Source organism: Pithys albifrons, chromosome 9 (genome assembly GCF_047495875.1).
Source record: "Pithys albifrons albifrons isolate INPA30051 chromosome 9, PitAlb_v1, whole genome shotgun sequence".
Lineage (NCBI taxonomy): Eukaryota > Metazoa > Chordata > Aves > Passeriformes > Thamnophilidae > Pithys > Pithys albifrons.
The window spans coordinates 27,447,621-27,465,274 of NC_092466.1; the positions used below are offsets into that span (position 1 = coordinate 27,447,621).

The window sequence follows — 17,654 nt, forward strand, 5'->3', positions numbered from 1 at the left end:
CTTTCTTAAATATACATATTTATATATATGCATATATATATGTATATTCTAAATCTAATTTTGCTTCTAGGCAAAGTAAATTTGCATAAATCAGAAATTATTTCACTTGTAGCTTCTTCATTACAAATATCAAATTTTTAACCTACTGTTAGTCCTTGATACAATTTCTTTGTTAACAAAGTTAAAATAGGGCTTCACTGCAGCATTTTCAATTGTCATTACTTCTATTTTCAGTTATAGAGTGTGTATCTGGATTGTGTTTCATTGCTTTAACTCAGACTCTAAACACTCAAGAAGTCTAAAGTAAACAGAAAGAAATGCTCAGACGGAAAGACTACTGAATACTTATTTCTGAAATGTTTGAGATTTTTTTTTGTTGTACATTATTTTTTAATGCATTCCCACAGCATAACTTCAGGGCATGATATGGTATGTATTCCTAATGAGACTGACTGTGTTCTTTCTTGCTATGCTGCACATGACTCTAGTGAAGTCAATGGGCTTGTGTGAGACTTGATAAAGTAATGTTCAGGTCACTAATCTTTAAGTTAGTCTCACAATGGAAGAGTAGCTAATATTTAAGACTGAACTTATGGTTGTTGCTACACGTTCCAAAGTTATTTTGGTCTGTTGTTTCATATTTTTCTCATTTTTCCCTTGTGCTTATTTTCTTCCTTTGGAAAAGTATTATTTCTGAATATTGAAGATAATCAGGAGTAGAATTTTTTATATATATTAATATACTGCATGGATTGGTATTCATACCGTATAGTAAGTCAAAACTCTTGAGAATTTTTCAAAGAGGTTATGTGGAGTTAGATTGGAAACGTAAGGAGAATATTTCAGGACATTCTTCCTGCAGGGTAAAAGGCTCAATGCAAGATTAGATATACATTATTAGTGTTGTTACTTGCTCTGGAAGGAAAGTAAAAGAATTCTAATGCAGAGTTCAAAATGGGAAAGTAAACCAGAAATGGAGTACATATGAGGGTTTTTTTTCAAAAGATATACTTCTTAGATGTGTTTATACAGAATATCAGTCTGACTGGATGCAAGAGTTTCAACACCAACTCTACTTAGGCATTAATTCAATAATCTCTTAGTTAGTGATGCCTGTCTCTTATGCATTGGATCTTTGCTGATGGCACACTGAAGGTAATAATTTATGATGAATTTCTTTTAGCTAAAGCTGTATGGTAAAACTACAGAGATGGCTGAGTCATTATTCAGAGAAACCCTCAGGAACACTGGAATTTTGGGAGAGAAGTAAATAAAGGGAGAAGATGGTTCAATACAAACCTTGTTTGCTATTGACTTACATTGTAGGGAGGAGAGGAATAGTAGATGAAGGCAATATTATGTTGATAGTTAAGAAGAAAAAGAAAACCTGACTATATTTTTTATATTTTAATTAAAGTTACAAGAAGATATTATGTGGTTTGCCCAAAGAAGAAAGTTGACTGTTTGTTGGTTTGGTTTTTTTTTTAGGGGCATTAAAAATATAAGAAAGATGCAAGGATAACTAAAGATTATTTTTTAATGAGAAACCTGAAAAAAGAACGATGTGTAAGGCAACATCTAACATGCATGGGAAATGTGTGATTTCTATCCTGCTTGTCTCATCCTTTTAGAATTTGCTACTGGTTTGTACTACCAATTTTAGTGGCTTTTTGATTCAAGGCAACTTTCTCTCTCGCCTTTCCTGCCAGACCTGTGCCTGCTTTCTCAGTTTGTTGGAATGAAAAGCCAGCAAACAGCATCAGTTTGCTGTTTACCTCAGCTGCGCTCACATCAGTGTCACCTGTATCGTACCCTCTGTGTTCCACCCTGAGTGGCAGCGACAAAATAAACTCTACACTCCACTTCTCTTCCAGCAAGGTCACACAGAAGCTCTGGCTCTTCTTTGAGCTTTTGTGGTGGCAATTCTGTCAATAATCCAATCTCTTGTAGTCAAGTAAACATGGGACAGGGCAGAAGAGAAGGGGTTGTTCTGAACACAGAAGAGAAGGAAACCTATAACAGTAACAAAAATTTAAATCCTCAAGCTTTGTTACTACCATAGGTTGATAGAGTGCTGTCTTTGGAAATGAAAACAGCCTTACCTAGTGGTGTTACATTGATAGGGATAACTTCTTATGAAGAATTCCTGTTTGCAAATCTATATTATGATAATGGGTAATTGTTTAACAACATTTATTTTATTGGCATGGAACATTGACATTAGTTTTTGCATTTTTGTTGATGTGTAGAGAATGGTTGCAAGCCAAAGGAGCTATGTACTGTCTGCTTACAAGTACTTTTGTGCACAAACAAGGGAAATCACAATTTGACCCACCAGGTGTATCATGCAGCATTCAGGAAGGACAAAATAACTCAGCATTATGATCCTGCTGTCTTTAACACCTTAACTGCTGTACAGATTGTGCAGAATTTGGAATAACACTACATTCAGTCCAAACTGATAGCCCAAATAAACTAAAATCTGTTATTCATGGAAATGATGTTGGATATTTACATTCTGAAAACTCTAAACAATGTTCACCTTGAGCAGAATTGTAAAACACCTGATCAGTTACTATTCCAAGCAAGTAACATGAGAAACCCCCACAATTTTCTTGTTTAATAAATGAGACTGGAAGGGTTTTGGAAAAGTAGCATTGAATGACACCAAGTAGCTCTTGTAGCTGACCTCTGAATTTTAGTAGACTGCTTTGTAGATAGTGAAGGGGAAGAAAACACCACTTTAAGTTCAAAACCAAAACAAACCCCATTGTCACACTTATCAACTATAAATGCGTTCCTAAAAGGTCTATTTAAAAATGTTCAAGAACAGAAAGGTGATATACCTAGGGGTTTTTTTGCATCAATCAAATAGAATAGAAATATAAAAATATTATTCCTTTCCAGTGATGGCTTCACTTCCAGTTTTTGTTCTGGTTCTCAATCAATGATGTCATATCTTACCTTAAAGAAAGTTTTCTCAAGCTGATTTAGAGAAAGAAGTGCACAATAGATGCCACTTCTGTTCTGGTGAGTTGTGGTTGGATTTGCTTGTGTAATGCTGTTAGGGGACATATTTTCACTAGGTCCATAAAAACAGATCAGTCGTTGTTTGAAAAGTTTCCTTGACTGTGTAAAAACATTTGTGTAGAGGGAAATGCAAGTCTGCAGTCAGAGCTTTAGCTAAATTTTTTAAATTAATTTTCTCTCTATGCAAAAACCTGTTTGCTTTAAGTCTTGACCCATTTTAGCCCCATGTTGTCACTACTGAGCTTTGTTGTGACTGCTGCTGCTTCTTATCATTTTTCTTCTTTGAATCCTAGAATATTTTTGTATCTTTTGCAGCAAATACAATGCTATATTTTAGCATTCAACAAAATGTTTTCCATGCATGGAAACCCTTTTGGGAAGATTAACTTGGCTATCCTTACATTAGACATTTTTAAATGCTCAGAGCCACTATCACATGAAATTTTTTCCAGTATCTCTGGAATTTTTATCACTTTAATATCAAACAAAACTCCATGCCTATGAGCTCAGAATGAGTAATGACTAAATTCTGATGTTTATTTTAGAGTAGCACAGGTTCTGGATGGAATACTCTTCTTATCTCTGCAGATTTATTTTTCTTTCTTGAATATCAAACATTTATTCACCATCAGCTTTACCTTATAACTTTTCCATGATATTTTCATTAAAATGAACAGTTGGAAAATGGGTATTTTGTCAGCTCATCCTTTATCTGTTTTGTTTTGTAGAGATGATCATAAATCACAGTTAATTCAAAGGTTGTGCCTCTCTCAATTCATCCTCTTTTCTATGTTTGTAATTAGCAGGGTTTTGTTTTATTATTGTGGGAAAACTGAAACTACATCATTGCACTTCCCAAAAGAAGTAGGTGTATGCCTTCAGTTTAGTACATTCAGTTTAAGTGTTCAGGCATGCAAAAGAGAAGGAAAGATTGAAAAGAAAGTTGATGACTACTTGCTTTTGACAGTTTTATCTTATGTTCTGATCAGCAGTCTACTGCCTTTGGAGACCAATTTTGTTTAAAGCTCTGCTCAGCTTCTAGTGCTTTGAAAAAGTCTTATTTTTGTGATTTTTTTAAAGCTCTTCTGTTGTATAAAATGGACTCTGGTGTCATGCATCAATTATACAGGCTTCTGAGATGGGAAGGGAAAAGGAAAACAAGATGTTTCTGAGACCTTTAAATAACCTACTCAAAATAACTTTTTTCCCTGAGTAATGTTTCATTATTTTGTTCTGACCTATATAGGTTAGAAGCAAGAGCCTTGTCCTAATGGAAAAAAAAATTCTAATGATATGAAAGTATTGGATTTTACAGACCATCTGTTTAAAACTGCTTGAAAGGTTTGGGCAAGTGACTGAGGGTGTGCTTGTCATGGGAGCTTTCCCTCTGCCCTACAGGCATGAGCCCCACACTGGTAATGCATTAAAATTATATTACATGGCCTTAGGATGCATATAACTTGTTAATGTTGCAGCATAGCTGTGACTAAGTTTGGAATGATGAGCCTCTAACTAATAAATATTGTATTACTCATTGGTATATTTATGTTTTGCACTGTTAATTCAAGAGCCAAGCTTATTGCAATAAACTTCATTTCATAAGATAATCCAGAAATTAAATGGGCAGACAGACTTGTATTTTAATATGGTTCAAGAATATTTCAGGTCATAATCTTCATTTAGGGTTATATTCTTTCCCCTTATTTTTCATCCCGAAAATTAATAACAGCTTTACCATCCACCCTGCTGCAGTCTTTGGTGGTATTTTGTTTTCAGCTGTGAAGCAACTTAAGGACTACTGAGAAAGTGGAGTTCATAAATTCAAAGCACATTTTTCAATAATCTGTTGGAGTAGGATGTATGCATGTGTACCCTGAAGTCTAGTGTTTTTAGGAAATTAATTCAAAAGATTCCTGTGAGATGGCTGTCCATTAGTGTTTTTTGTTTTTATGGTTTTCCTTTATTTTTGATCCGTCTACGATAATTTCTGATGCAATTTTTCCAGACTTTTGTGAGTGTTGCTTGACAATTACCTTTGAATGCTCACTTCTGAATATTTTTCTGAAGTATTGTATCTTGTAAAATACTTCTGTCTTTACCCAGTTCTCTTGGAAAGTTCAGTTTTCTGGAGTATTTCAGTACACTAGGACTTTAAAAGCATGTAGCTTTTGTGCTTCTGTATTATGTGGATTTAGGTGTTGAGCATTTGATGTCCACTCTCTTGTTGTAACTGCAATTTTTGAATGGTTTGTAATCTAGTTTTGTTGTTTCCCATTCCATTCTGAATTCTGGTTCTTATGTCATATTTGTTACTGAAAATAGCTTTTTTCTTTTCCCCTTTAAGACTGCAAGTGAAATGGTGTGAAAAGCACTGAAACTAATGATTCATCTGAAAGTGTTTATTGTATAATATCAATCTGGGAAAAATAAGCCACCTACTTGTTCATTACATACTTTTCTATTAGTATGAGTTTTTAAAGGTTTTTTCTCCTCATTTTATATATTGTATTGCTAATTATTTTATGGAGAATCCAAATGCAGAATGCACAAGAGTTATACAAGAACGTTTAAAGCACTCTGTAAGAAAAGGTCAAGTTAGTGAACTAGTATAATAGCACTCTTTTTTTTTTTTCATCACATATGTGTTAGAACAGAGGTGACAACATTTTAGGATGAATCACTCAACAGATAGGATCCTCTGGCACATTGTCACTTAAGGGTGTTCTGATCCTTCTCATTAATTGGCATTTGAGTCCTTTCAGACACTGAGCTTTTGCAGTGTGGTTGTTGCAAAACAATTATCAGAGTCATAGTTGTCTTCTGGGTTAAAAAAAAAGTGGAAACAGTTCCTCTGTGTGAAAGGAATGAAGTTGAGAGGCCGAAGGTCAGTGCTGGGAAGATGAGGTGGCAGCATTTTCACTCCTGAGGGCATGACCTGCATTATCTGCACATGAGCCACATTACTTGTGTCTAGTAAGGGATTGAGGTGCTGTTCAAGCTTGGCAGCTTCAAGCGTTAATTTTGTTTACAGTGTTGCTCTGCTCTATTACTGGGTAAATAGCATTTGCTTCTGGTCACAAAGAGGAGGGAATGTGTTAGGGCAATAGTGGCAGTAAGGCCACAGAAAATAAATGTTTTTTTGCAATTGTCCGAATTAAAGGCTGAGCAAACGCATTGCAGGCTCACCACAGCAGCATTGGCACGCAGTCCAAAGTATTTAAAACCCCCAACCAAGCTCTCTTCATAATGAAAGTTTAAGGCCAAAGAGATTCATCATGCAGAATTTCTCTATTCTTTCTGGATCTTCTTAAATATTGGGAAAATGTTAGAGGATAAAACATTTAATTTGTATTCTTAGTCTCTTAAATTTGGCATGAACTTTTATTCATACAGTTTCCAGTCCCTGCAAGACACTGAATGTTGACTTTTTAAAATGTTTAACTTGTATGTGAAAATAATTACTCAGTTGTGGGGTTTTTTTAGTCTTCTGGTTTTAAAGTTTTTCATTTGAAAAATATACATCGGGCCACTTTGCCTTGCCCCAGTCTGAACCATTGTACAATGGAAATCAGATTTATTGACTTCATTTTGAAAGTGAACAGATTTCTGAAACCTCAGTGGAAGAATTTTGTCACTAAGATGTATTTTTTAATGATTCAAACAAAAGTCTTGTTGAAAGTGAAATAGATGAAATTGGTAATCTCCTTAGAAATAATGCGTTCTTAGTAAATTGGAATATTGCTGAGTTATTGAATTGACAGGTTCTGCGCCAGAGTTCTCTCTTCAATTCCTTTATGCAGAAATAACAATAAAGATGTTACAGTAAGTTGCAATACAAAAATGTTAGATAACAGAATACACAACAGTAGCATTGCTATATTGGATTTATATACATATGTTCCATTTACTTTTGATTAATAAAGTGGCAAAATTGCAATAAACAACACTGACAATTCACGTTGCTACAGTGATTGTGTTCTTATAAAAATAACAATTCTAAAAAGCTGAAAAAGCCCAAAGCAAATTTATCAGGCAATTATTACAAAATACATACATAAATGGTAAGATTGGCACAAGAATCTGTACCTGTTTATAAATGCTGATGCTAAAGCCCTGAGGATGCTGCTGCCTTGTAGGCAAATGCTTGAAGGGTATTAAAGGGAACTTGGATTGCCCACGTCTCTCTGTGTGCACAGGTGGGCTCATGGCGGAAAATGGTACCACTCAGCTGGGGGACAATAATGGCTGATTACTTTTAATTGTTTTCTTTCCATGAAGTTTTGTATGCAGGCTTCCTGTGCCTGTCTTTCATTTTAGTAGTATTCACTATCAAAATTATTGTTTATTATTCTGTATTAATCACGCTTGTTTTGCATATCATGGATGTTTTTAAAATAGTGTTTATATGTATATACATCATACCCACAATGATACACTGATTTATATGTATGTGTGTATAGATAGAAATATATAGACATACAGACATAAATAGACATGCAGAATAATGTTTTAGAGTGCAACAGGAAAGAATGAAACCTGCTAAACTTATGCAAAGAGATGCTTCCACTTTTTTTCATGTGAAATGTCTGGAACTTGTGGAAGCTGGAATATAAATCTCCAATTTATTCAAGTGCTACTGCTTGAGTAGGTAGAAATGTGCTGGGAATAAAGTGCTTGGGGGGAAAAAAGCCAGGTTTTTAATGTTTCTCACAGTTGTTAATCAAAATAGAGAAATTAACAGTACTTGTTATAACAGTTCTTGAAATAAGTATTTAGGAATTTTTAAGGTGCATGAAGCTTTCTAAATAATTTAGGATTTTGTGTTATAATTAACTATATAGAAAAACACAATCTGTTTTCATTTTAAAACTTCGATGAAACTTCAGAGCATTTTATTCAGGGAAATAATTTTTCCTCTATAGAGAAGAAAGATTTTTTTGGTTTGTTTTCAAATAACAGAATGTTACTATGTATGAGAAGAACAGCTATCTGTGAAAATGTCATCTTTTACATGCAAATGGCTCTCAAAGAAACTTCTGTTTACTTGCATAATGAATTCTTTGTATATAATACATGCTGTCCTGCAATGTTTCCTTTTAAATCACAAGACTGACAGCTATACTGAAGATTATTGACTGCTTTATTGTACTCGTAGCTATCATACTGTTTTGATTGAAATGTTACTCCTGAAATGTAATCACTTGCCTGATCATGTAGCAACATGCACAGTTAACATTAATTCTTCTTATAACAACTGTGATAAATGTGCTACTCCAGGTCCCTTCCCAAGGTTAGAGCCAGCTTGAGCTTCTTTCAGATAATAGACTTATATGTGTCAAAATATCTTATTTTTCAAGCTCACTGGTACTGGCCTAAGTATTCCTAGATCAGCTTTTCCGTTCAGCAGAGGAAAGCATTTTCTTTGGCCTTGGGAAAGAGAGGTGTTCCCCAACAAAACAGTAATTTTTCTCTTCTCTCAAATGAAATGTACCTCTCAATGTAAAAAGTACCTCTCCCATCTCCAGTGTAGGAAACTACCTTTCATATGTCCAGAGAGGAGTCCTCGCTTCATTGCATATTCTTGGATACCAAAGTGATGGGATAAAGTGCTGAACAGAGCCAGAGAGCATATCCAGGGAAAGGCAGCTCTAGGGCAGTTCTTCAATTTCTTTTGATGCTACTGACTTGGATGGTTGCAAGGGATGACAAATACTTTCTATCTGTTCTCACAGTCATGTATGTAGGACTTAGTTCTTAATGGTTAAAGAAGTAATAGAAATTGTTTTCACTATTAACATTGTCATTGTTGCAAGTTATATTGTTCATTAGCTGCTGATTAACACTCTATTCCTACGTGCAGTTATGAGTACTCTTGCATGCAATATATTCTTGATTTATGGAGTAGAGAAGAAATAGAAGATTTTTCCTTTTTAATTGCCGATTCAATTCTTTTTATAACATTTTTAATTTAGTAAGTACAAAGCAGTGCAGAGGTTTTCTCTTAGGCAATGCATGTTTTAAAAACTGTTTTGCTTATGATCAAGGCACAGCCATTTTTTGACATTTGCAAATCCCAGTCTGGTCTCTAGTCATTGAGAATATTATCTGCATTTACAAAGATACATGGAAATATATGCAATGAAACACAGAAAATACTAAGTGCTGTTGACAGGTTTTGGCAGTCTTAATCCTCATCTCATCCAGCGTGTTTCATGCTGTTGACAAGGAAACTATTCTTTTTCTTTATGTTCATATGTAACATGTATTTGAAGTGTTCTGAGGTATTTGTCTTATGAATTCCCATTTTAAATGTACGCAAAGATTAGCTTGGTGTCAGCATTTGTAATTTTAAATGTCATGGAGAAGAAAGGCAGAGGGTTTCTTTGAATTACAATACTGTATGCTTAAGAAAACGTAGTTCAAAGGGGACACCCTGACCCCTTTCCCTGCCCAACTCAGTGTGACATTATATCCACTCATTGTTCCTGTCATGTAAAAACTCCCCTCAGTTGTTACTGGCAACCAGGGAGGAGGTGGCTTGCTCCTACTCTCCTGCTCCTTTCCCATTCCACCCCAGAGTTCAGAGATCAGGGTGTTAGGAGGACTCATCCCTGTCACTTCTAAATGCTCTTTAGCACATGTGAGTCCAAGTCAGTAATTTGGAGCAATGATTTCACAGAATCAGGGAGACGTTTCTCAGCTTTCTTCACATGTAACTTTGTGAAGGCTTGTTTAAGAATTTGTCAGTGCATGTGGGGCCCATTTTGGAAATGCTCATGCTTTTTGTGTCACTGGATATCTTCCCAGGAGAGCCACGTTGTGCTGCATATACCCCATGCTGTGGTGTGGACCTTGTCTCTTAGAGGGCTTGTTAAGTAGAATGTTTGGCTCTATAAACATACTCCTAATCTATTTTTATCTGTAGAATTTTGTACAAAAATGATCGTTCTTCGTGAAAAGATTTTCAGAATTTTTGGTAGGCTGCCCATCTCTCATTCAAGTGGAAGAAGTGTTGCACGCAGGCTTTTTTTAGCCACATGGTACTTTTCATTCACCTAGCATATGCTTCAGAGTTCAGGATATCAAGTGCTTTACTTTGGAACAAATGCCCTTGGTGAGAGCAAATATGGCTTGATGGAGGTAATTGAATAGAGGAATAGCATCTGGGTGATTTATGAAATTTTGTAGAGTTATATTCCATCAAAATTTACTGTGAAATACATAATAGTGTATCAATTACTGAAATTCTGTTTTGTTTTGTTATGTTTTTTTCACCAGAAGCCGTAAATTCTTACTCAGGAAATAATGAATAGATTTGGTCTGTTTACTGGAGGATTTTTCCCCAGTACAACAGAGGAGGAAGCTGAGTAGATGTTCTTACAGCCTGTAAATGTCTGGATCTGAACAAGTTAGGTAGAAATTTTCCTTGAAATTTAGACAATTCTTCTTCTTTTGACGAACCCATAGGGAGACTTTAATATTTGCAAATACATTTCTTGGAAATTCTTCGCAGTCTGTCAGCTATAGAGTTGCTTTGTTTTCAGGCTGGAAAGCAGCTGTGTCGAGCAGAAGGATACGTATTCCGCAGCTGGAAGGGACAGGTGCTTGTCTGGTCCAAAATGGTTCAAGGCAAAAATGTGCTTTGAGATCCTTTACCTTTTCTAATGTGAAATGGTGTGAGTCTTACATCTTCAAGTGCCAACCTATATGTATAGGTGTAACAAGTGTTTTTTGATAATTTCAAATGAGAATCCCTTGACTGCATGACATGTGTCGAAGGGGTGGGTACATTGTGTGCCAGAGTTGGCCATAGGCTGTTCTGCTGGCTCTGGTCTGCAGATTAAGCCCTTGGGCAGGATTTCCCAGGAGCAGAGACAATGCCAGGTGCCATGCCTGGTATCTCACATCACAGCTTCTTACAGTGGGCCCAGTGTAAGGCAGGACAGAAACTGGCTCACAGCCCTGCAAACTCAGATTTGGTTTTGAGGTTCAGAAGCAGAGTATAGTAACATTAACAGGACATTACTTGTAAAAGTAATACCATACTTACTATTCCCTGTACCTTGTGGGGAAACCAAAGTAAGGTAGATGGTTACCTTACGAGTCAGAGGTGACCATCCTGTCATCAGCTATTGTCTCTGTCATGTGTTTGCATATCCACAGGTGGAAATGAAGGATTTAGATTAATTTGCAAGATGAGCAACTAATGATGATAAACTGTATGATACTGTGGACCTTTTGCCTTCCCATGTAGATGAACTCCAGTAGAGTTTGTATTCTTTAGTGAATATTTCAGTTCTCCTCTACCTAAGTTGATGCAGTGAAAGTAAGAATGTAGCTGTGGCTTTATCCATCACATGTATATTCCTTGAAGGGTGAAAATGTGTCTGAAAAACCTGTAATTATACTTAATTGAAGTTGCTGTAGCAATCTGTTTCCAGTCTGTTCTTATGGAGAATGTAGAAGATAGATGGCTAGAGACTAATAGGTCACAGCTAGAGCTGAATAATAATCTTATCAAATATTTCAGTAGCATTTTAAAATGCTCTTCACCATATTATTCTTTTTACTTTTGTGTTGTCTAATGAAAGGACTGTGAATTCACAAAAAAATTTTCTTGCTGATCTCTGTGTTTATAGTCACACTGTGTGACATGATCACAGCTCTGTAGCCATCCAGAGTTAGATTTGTCTGCCTGTGGAATCTGAAGTAATTCAAGGCAAAATGACATTAGTAATTTTTATTTTGGTTGGTGGATTGTATTAGAAATGGTAAGTAAAAAACCTGGCATGTAAAGGTATAGGGGTGTCCCTGTTGGTGAAGGGGAAGTGTATTTTAATGGGATAATGAAGCATCCCAAATGTAGTTTATTTCCATTTTTACATTAATATACCATTGTATTTCTCCCTGGCACACAAAGGAATCTTGTCCATTGTCCTATATGTTTTCATTTTCATTGACAGAAATATAATATTTAGCCAAAATAAATTGGGTATAACCTTCAGCTGATGAATAAGGCTGCTCAGTTTATAGTTGGAGATGTAGACAATACTTACCTGTTCTTAAAATGCTTGTAAAACACAGGTAATGATAAATATTTGTGTCAAATGACTTTGAGTCGATGAATAAAGGTATTCTCTCCTTTGTGCTGAGTTACTTTCCCTGTTAAAAATTATGCCAGCCCATATAGATGTAATGAATGCTGAAAACTGGTTTGCTTGTAGTGGATTTCTTTATTAGCATGAAAAAGAAATTTTGATTTTATTGAGTTGAACATAATAGTCCTGATGGCAGAGCCATTACTGTCAGCTCTTGTGGTGGAGCTCTGGTAAAATTATGCTTCAGGGGAGGGAGATTATTTCTTTTTCCATACTGGAATATATGGTCTAGAGAATAATTTGGGGGAGCCCATGTGTCAGTACCTCAATTCTGATAGGGATCTAACTGCTTTTCTTAAGCAAATTAGGGTATGTTCCAAGATGAACCATGAAAAAAATACATCTGGTTGGAAAACAAATGTTAAGGAGTAATGGTCAGCGATTTTTTTGCACCCAGGTTAATATCCTGATCTAGAGTTTTATTTTTGTTTTAAAGGCAGTAGTGGAGCTTGACATTTGTGAATGATGCTGTTGTGGAAAGAGTTGTAAACTTCTTTGGTTGTGGGATAATGATTTCAACAAATTGAAAGGACAGTCCCTGAAAATACAAAATGCTGTAATTGGGAAAATGAACTCTAAAGTGGAAGTAGTGCTGAGTGATAAAATCAGTCTTTATGCTTTGTCTGACTCCCTCTAGATAAGTTAATCATGTGGTAGTTGGAAATGAAGGTAATTGCCTTCTAAGGATGTATTATTGGAACTCCAGTTTGCATTTTGCAAAAAGGCTTTGTCCAGATTTCAAGCCTCTTTTTTAAAGCAAATTCTGGTCAGTTGACTAAATTCCATTGCAACACCTAGAAGAGCAACAGGCAATTTACTTAAAGTAATACATAAGGAAACATTAATGGATTATATTTGTTCTGTTTTATATGAGAGAAGACTGTATGGAATATAAGCAGAACTTTAAAAATGCAGAACAGCCTTACAGTCTTGATTGATTGTTCTTTGAGAAAGCTGTGTGTGGGATGGGAAGAAATCATCTGTTTACATGAGCTCAGATGTTTCGATATTAGGGGAAGATTCACTCTCAACAAAGAGTAAGAAAATTCTCTTGTGTTTGATATTTTAAGGTAGTTGACCACATATCAGGTATAACACTGATGTGGTTGATCACTCATGATCCTTTTCCAGTACTAAAAAAGGTATAAAGGAATGTCTTTCTAGTATTTAGTCCCAGATTCCTTTTTTGCCTCTAATTTGCTTCATGATCCTATTTTCTCTTTTTCAGTGACAAAATGTTCATTAATTATGGTTGTCAGTGATGCATAATTCTAATGTTATTTAGTGATGGCATTAACATTAGCTCATAACTCTCAGAAAAGCAATAGCAGAGGTGTTTGCTTTGGGCGTTGGTTTTTGGGTTTGTTTTTTCTTTTTATTTTGCGTTACTTTTTTATGTAGTGATATTTTTGGGTATGTGAAAAAGTAATTGATATAAAAATACTGCCACCATCATTTGTCAATGCATAAATATAACTAGAAAAGGGCAATATGTCTTAAGTAATGTGCTTAATTTATAAAATAATTGTCATAGAATTTATTATATTTATCAATTTTCATGTATACTCTTGCTATGGAAGGTGCTATTTTATGTGTAATATTGATTTTCTTTATCAGCTTGTGGAAAAAAAGGTTGAATATGTTGTAGTCTGGTCATTCTGATGTTGTCAGGCAGAGCTCTAGAGGGAAGAATCTGACAGCTCATGATCATCACTTTTATAATCAAGTAGCGATACTTGGTGGAGCAGGGTAAGGAAGACTTTTTAACAAGTATCATATTGCAGGAAACCATAGATCCACTACAGGTCACAAATAAAATAGACAGTCATACATCCTCCAAAACCTAATAATAGTAATCATCTCCAGAAGAATAGCTAAGTAGCAAATGTAAGGGCTTGAGCAGACAGTCTGAGTGCTGTGCTCCATGAGTACTCTTAATGATTCATGAAAATGGAAAGATTTCTCAGTAGGGTCTGAAAACACAAGAGATACCTCCCTAAAAGCACCAGACTCAAACCTCCCTTTGTAAGGTGGGTCAGATGTATTTCTCACTATGGATATCACCTGCACCTGAGATGTGGACTTCGACAGAGATAAATAAAATTAGATTTACTTTGATAATTACGTAATTTATAAAGCTATGATATAAATTATCTGTGTGACTTTTGTACTTGTCTCGCAGATAAAGCAGCAAAAGGCTGTCCAGGGCTGTTTGGATCAAGCTGACATATTTATATACCTTTTTTCAGTAGACACCTACTGTGAGCATATTTCTTTCAGGAACTTCTTTAGCTTCCAGAAGAGATTAAAATAGGGACAACAGTTGATTTACCTCAAAAGTCATTTATGGAACTGTGAATTATCTCTTCAAGTTTAGAAAGTAAGTCTTACTGGCCAAACCACCTTTGACATCCTAACTTTGTTTCTCTTTAAAAATGCATGCTCAAGCTCTTGAGTAGCACAAAATACAATAGCAGGAGTTCCTGGTTTCTCGATGGGACTCTTAGTTGCTGTGCTCTGGACTTTCTTGCAAGACTGCGCTGAGGCTCCCCAGCCTCCCACTTGGTTTGTGGTTACAGCAAGAGATGTGAAAAATACCGGTTACAGCCTGCTGGAATGAGGACAGTTTCTGAAGCCTCACAAGTTTCCTGGGCCATATTTTCATCTGGATTTTGGCATCTCTTACAGTAACATCACTGTCAGTGGAGTTTTTTTTTTTTATTCTGAGAGCTTTTCTATGAGTAAAGGGAAGCCTTTGTGAGATAATGCACAGGTGTGACCTGAGCTCAGTAATATGTGCAGCATAAAGCTTTTATTTCTTTGTCCACTCTCATACTGGCATTGTCTAAGGATTACAGGTTTACATTCTTACATACATGCCCTTGAAAATGTTAATGGGAAATATTTTAATTAGTAGAATATGAATATGTTATTGGGTATTGTCGAATAAATGCTTTTGTCTCCAACATTCTACTGACAACTTTGAGGATATAGCACTTGTTTTAATTTATTGCTCTGTTATTTGTGAGCTGTTTCTTATTTTGTGATTTAAAAATATCTTGTGTTTGACATACTTGACCTTTCTTATCCACTTACAACTCAAAACTGAATCTATTCAGTAGAGCTCTTGAAACATCCAGGTTGAAGAGTCCAACAATCTTATACTGGAAAGAAACAGCCCTCTCTTTATAATTGTATCTTAGGAAGAAATAGACCCTTGAAGACTCCTTTGACAGAAGAATCCTGATGAGTATTCTTACTTCTTCTAGTAAAGATGATGATAGGGATTAGGAATCCTCTAACACAGGATCTCTCTATAAAATCTGAGCAACTCTGCAGGATTCATGGAAAAGACTTTGTATACAAAGCCTTTCCCCCGTTTTTTGTCAGAAGTCTCCTGTTCTATTCCATCTTGGCTCAAGTGCTATCCTTCATTCCTTGAAATTCCTTATCTTTCATACTTGCCTTGGCTATTACAAGCTCCAGTGTTTTGCTTTAATCTTGTTCTGAGTTTTCATTATTGCCTGAAACATAGTGTCTTGGTTTGAGGGGAAAAACCAAAATGTTTTACCCACAAGCAGGGGAGGGGCCTCCTCCTCAATAATCACACCACTCTTTATCAAATTTAAGAAAAGGAATTTTAATACAAGAAGGATAACTGCTATATATATATATATATATATATATATATGTAAACAGACTAGTGCAACCCACTTCCCCAACACCATAAGAGGGAAAAAAAAACAACAACAACAAAACCCAGCAGGTTTTCCTCCGGGAGAAAAGGTTATACTTAAGTGTCCTTGTCACAGCCCGCTGGCTGCAGAGTGAGTTTCAGTCCCTCTCCAGCGAAACAGACGAGCAGTGGGCTTTCAGATGGACTCAGTCTCTTTCCCTTGTGTTCCCCGTCCAAGAAGCAGAAAAGGTACGAGCGACCAGCAGCAAATCCAAGGCAGGTAACAGCACGGCAGGAAAAAGTAATCCGAAGTAGGCAGCGGCAAGACAGCCAGGGAAAACCCCAGCAGTAACCAGCAGGGCAGCCTGCCTCCTTGGAGCCCCCACTCCCCCGTTCCGCCGAGCCAAGACTGAGGAGAATATCCAAAAAAAAAACCAAAAGAGACAAACCTGCCCCCACCCCAGCGATCACAGTTAACTACTTCTTTTGTCAACCGCTGGCCTGGGCAGTTAAGTGGCAGGGGAGAGAATTTACATAATAATCCCAAACTACAACACATAGTTAAGTGTATCATAGTTCTATGAAAGCCTCAGAGACCAATGGCTAAAATTATTGAATTTTTACACAAAGTTACATGTCTTTCTTAAAAGCTGTATGTTTCCAACATTGTATGAGGCATTAGATATACCAGACACTCATTTATTTCTCCTTTAGAAGACAACTGCTGTACAGGTGTGCTGGGAGGACATCAGTGCAAATTATTAAAGACTAAAATAAAACTGCTGCTAATAGAAATGAATGACAATTACAAAAGTGAAATAAAATTAGGCATTGTATTCTTTGGAGTGGGGTGGGATCTCCTATGTGTGGAGTAACTTGGTCTATTTGTCAGTTATGCAGCCTAAAAATAGATTGGGAGTTTGGGGCACCTTTTTTTTTCTTTTCTTTTTTTTTTTTTACTTAGCTTTAAACCAAATTTTGAAGGATGGCTCCTCTTGTATTTAGGCCAATGTCCTGATCCAAAGGGAAACAGCATGCAAATCTCTGAAAGGAAGCCTTAAAAGGAACTTAGAAATAGCAGAAAATTCTACCCAATGAAACACTGAATTTTCTGGTTTTTTGGTTCTGCTTCCAAAGTTTGAGGCTGCCAAAGCAGATTTTGCAAATGGTCCTAAAATCTCATCTCTGATGCATCTAATGGCCCTAGCTAGTAGGAGTGCTTTAAAAATAACTCCTGATCCTGGTGAGGAGTGCCTGCAGAGCCTCTGTGCAGTGGTGAAGAGACCCAGAACAATAGCAGAGCAGGACCCATATCAAGTGGTGTTGCTGGAAGTAAAACACTTGATATGAGGTTTTTTGCATTGCCTTGATTTTGTATTGGAAAAAAAACACAACCAAACTTTTTTTCCCACCTTAAACTGCTATTAACATAAATTTTACTTATATCTTGACTTCCATATGGCCGGAAACTTAAAATTACTGCAGTCCATCATTTCCTAAAGGATTCAAGGAACCACTTGTATGTCACCATATGTCACCTCAGGTTGGCAGCGGGGACCACAGAGTCGCACATTACTTGCATTACTTATTTTGTCTCTGAAGAATTTATCCCCCAAAATCAGAATAGTCTGCCTGAAATAATCTTTAAATTTTAATACATTTGAGATGTTTCTTTTTAAAAATTGAGAAATACATTTTTGGTGTTACTACCTTAAATCTATTTTTGGAGACTGTAACTTCCCTAATGATTTCTGACTGAGTCTAAATTAATATGTAGAATTAGGCTTAGA

The 17,654-nt window shown here is 36.0% G+C and overlaps 1 protein-coding gene across 1 annotated transcript in view; it reads left to right on the plus strand.

The window, feature by feature from the left end:
• Positions 1 to 17,654, plus strand: part of NRG3 (neuregulin 3) — a 345,753-nt gene that overhangs the window by 180,200 nt on the left and 147,899 nt on the right. The window lies entirely within an intron of this gene.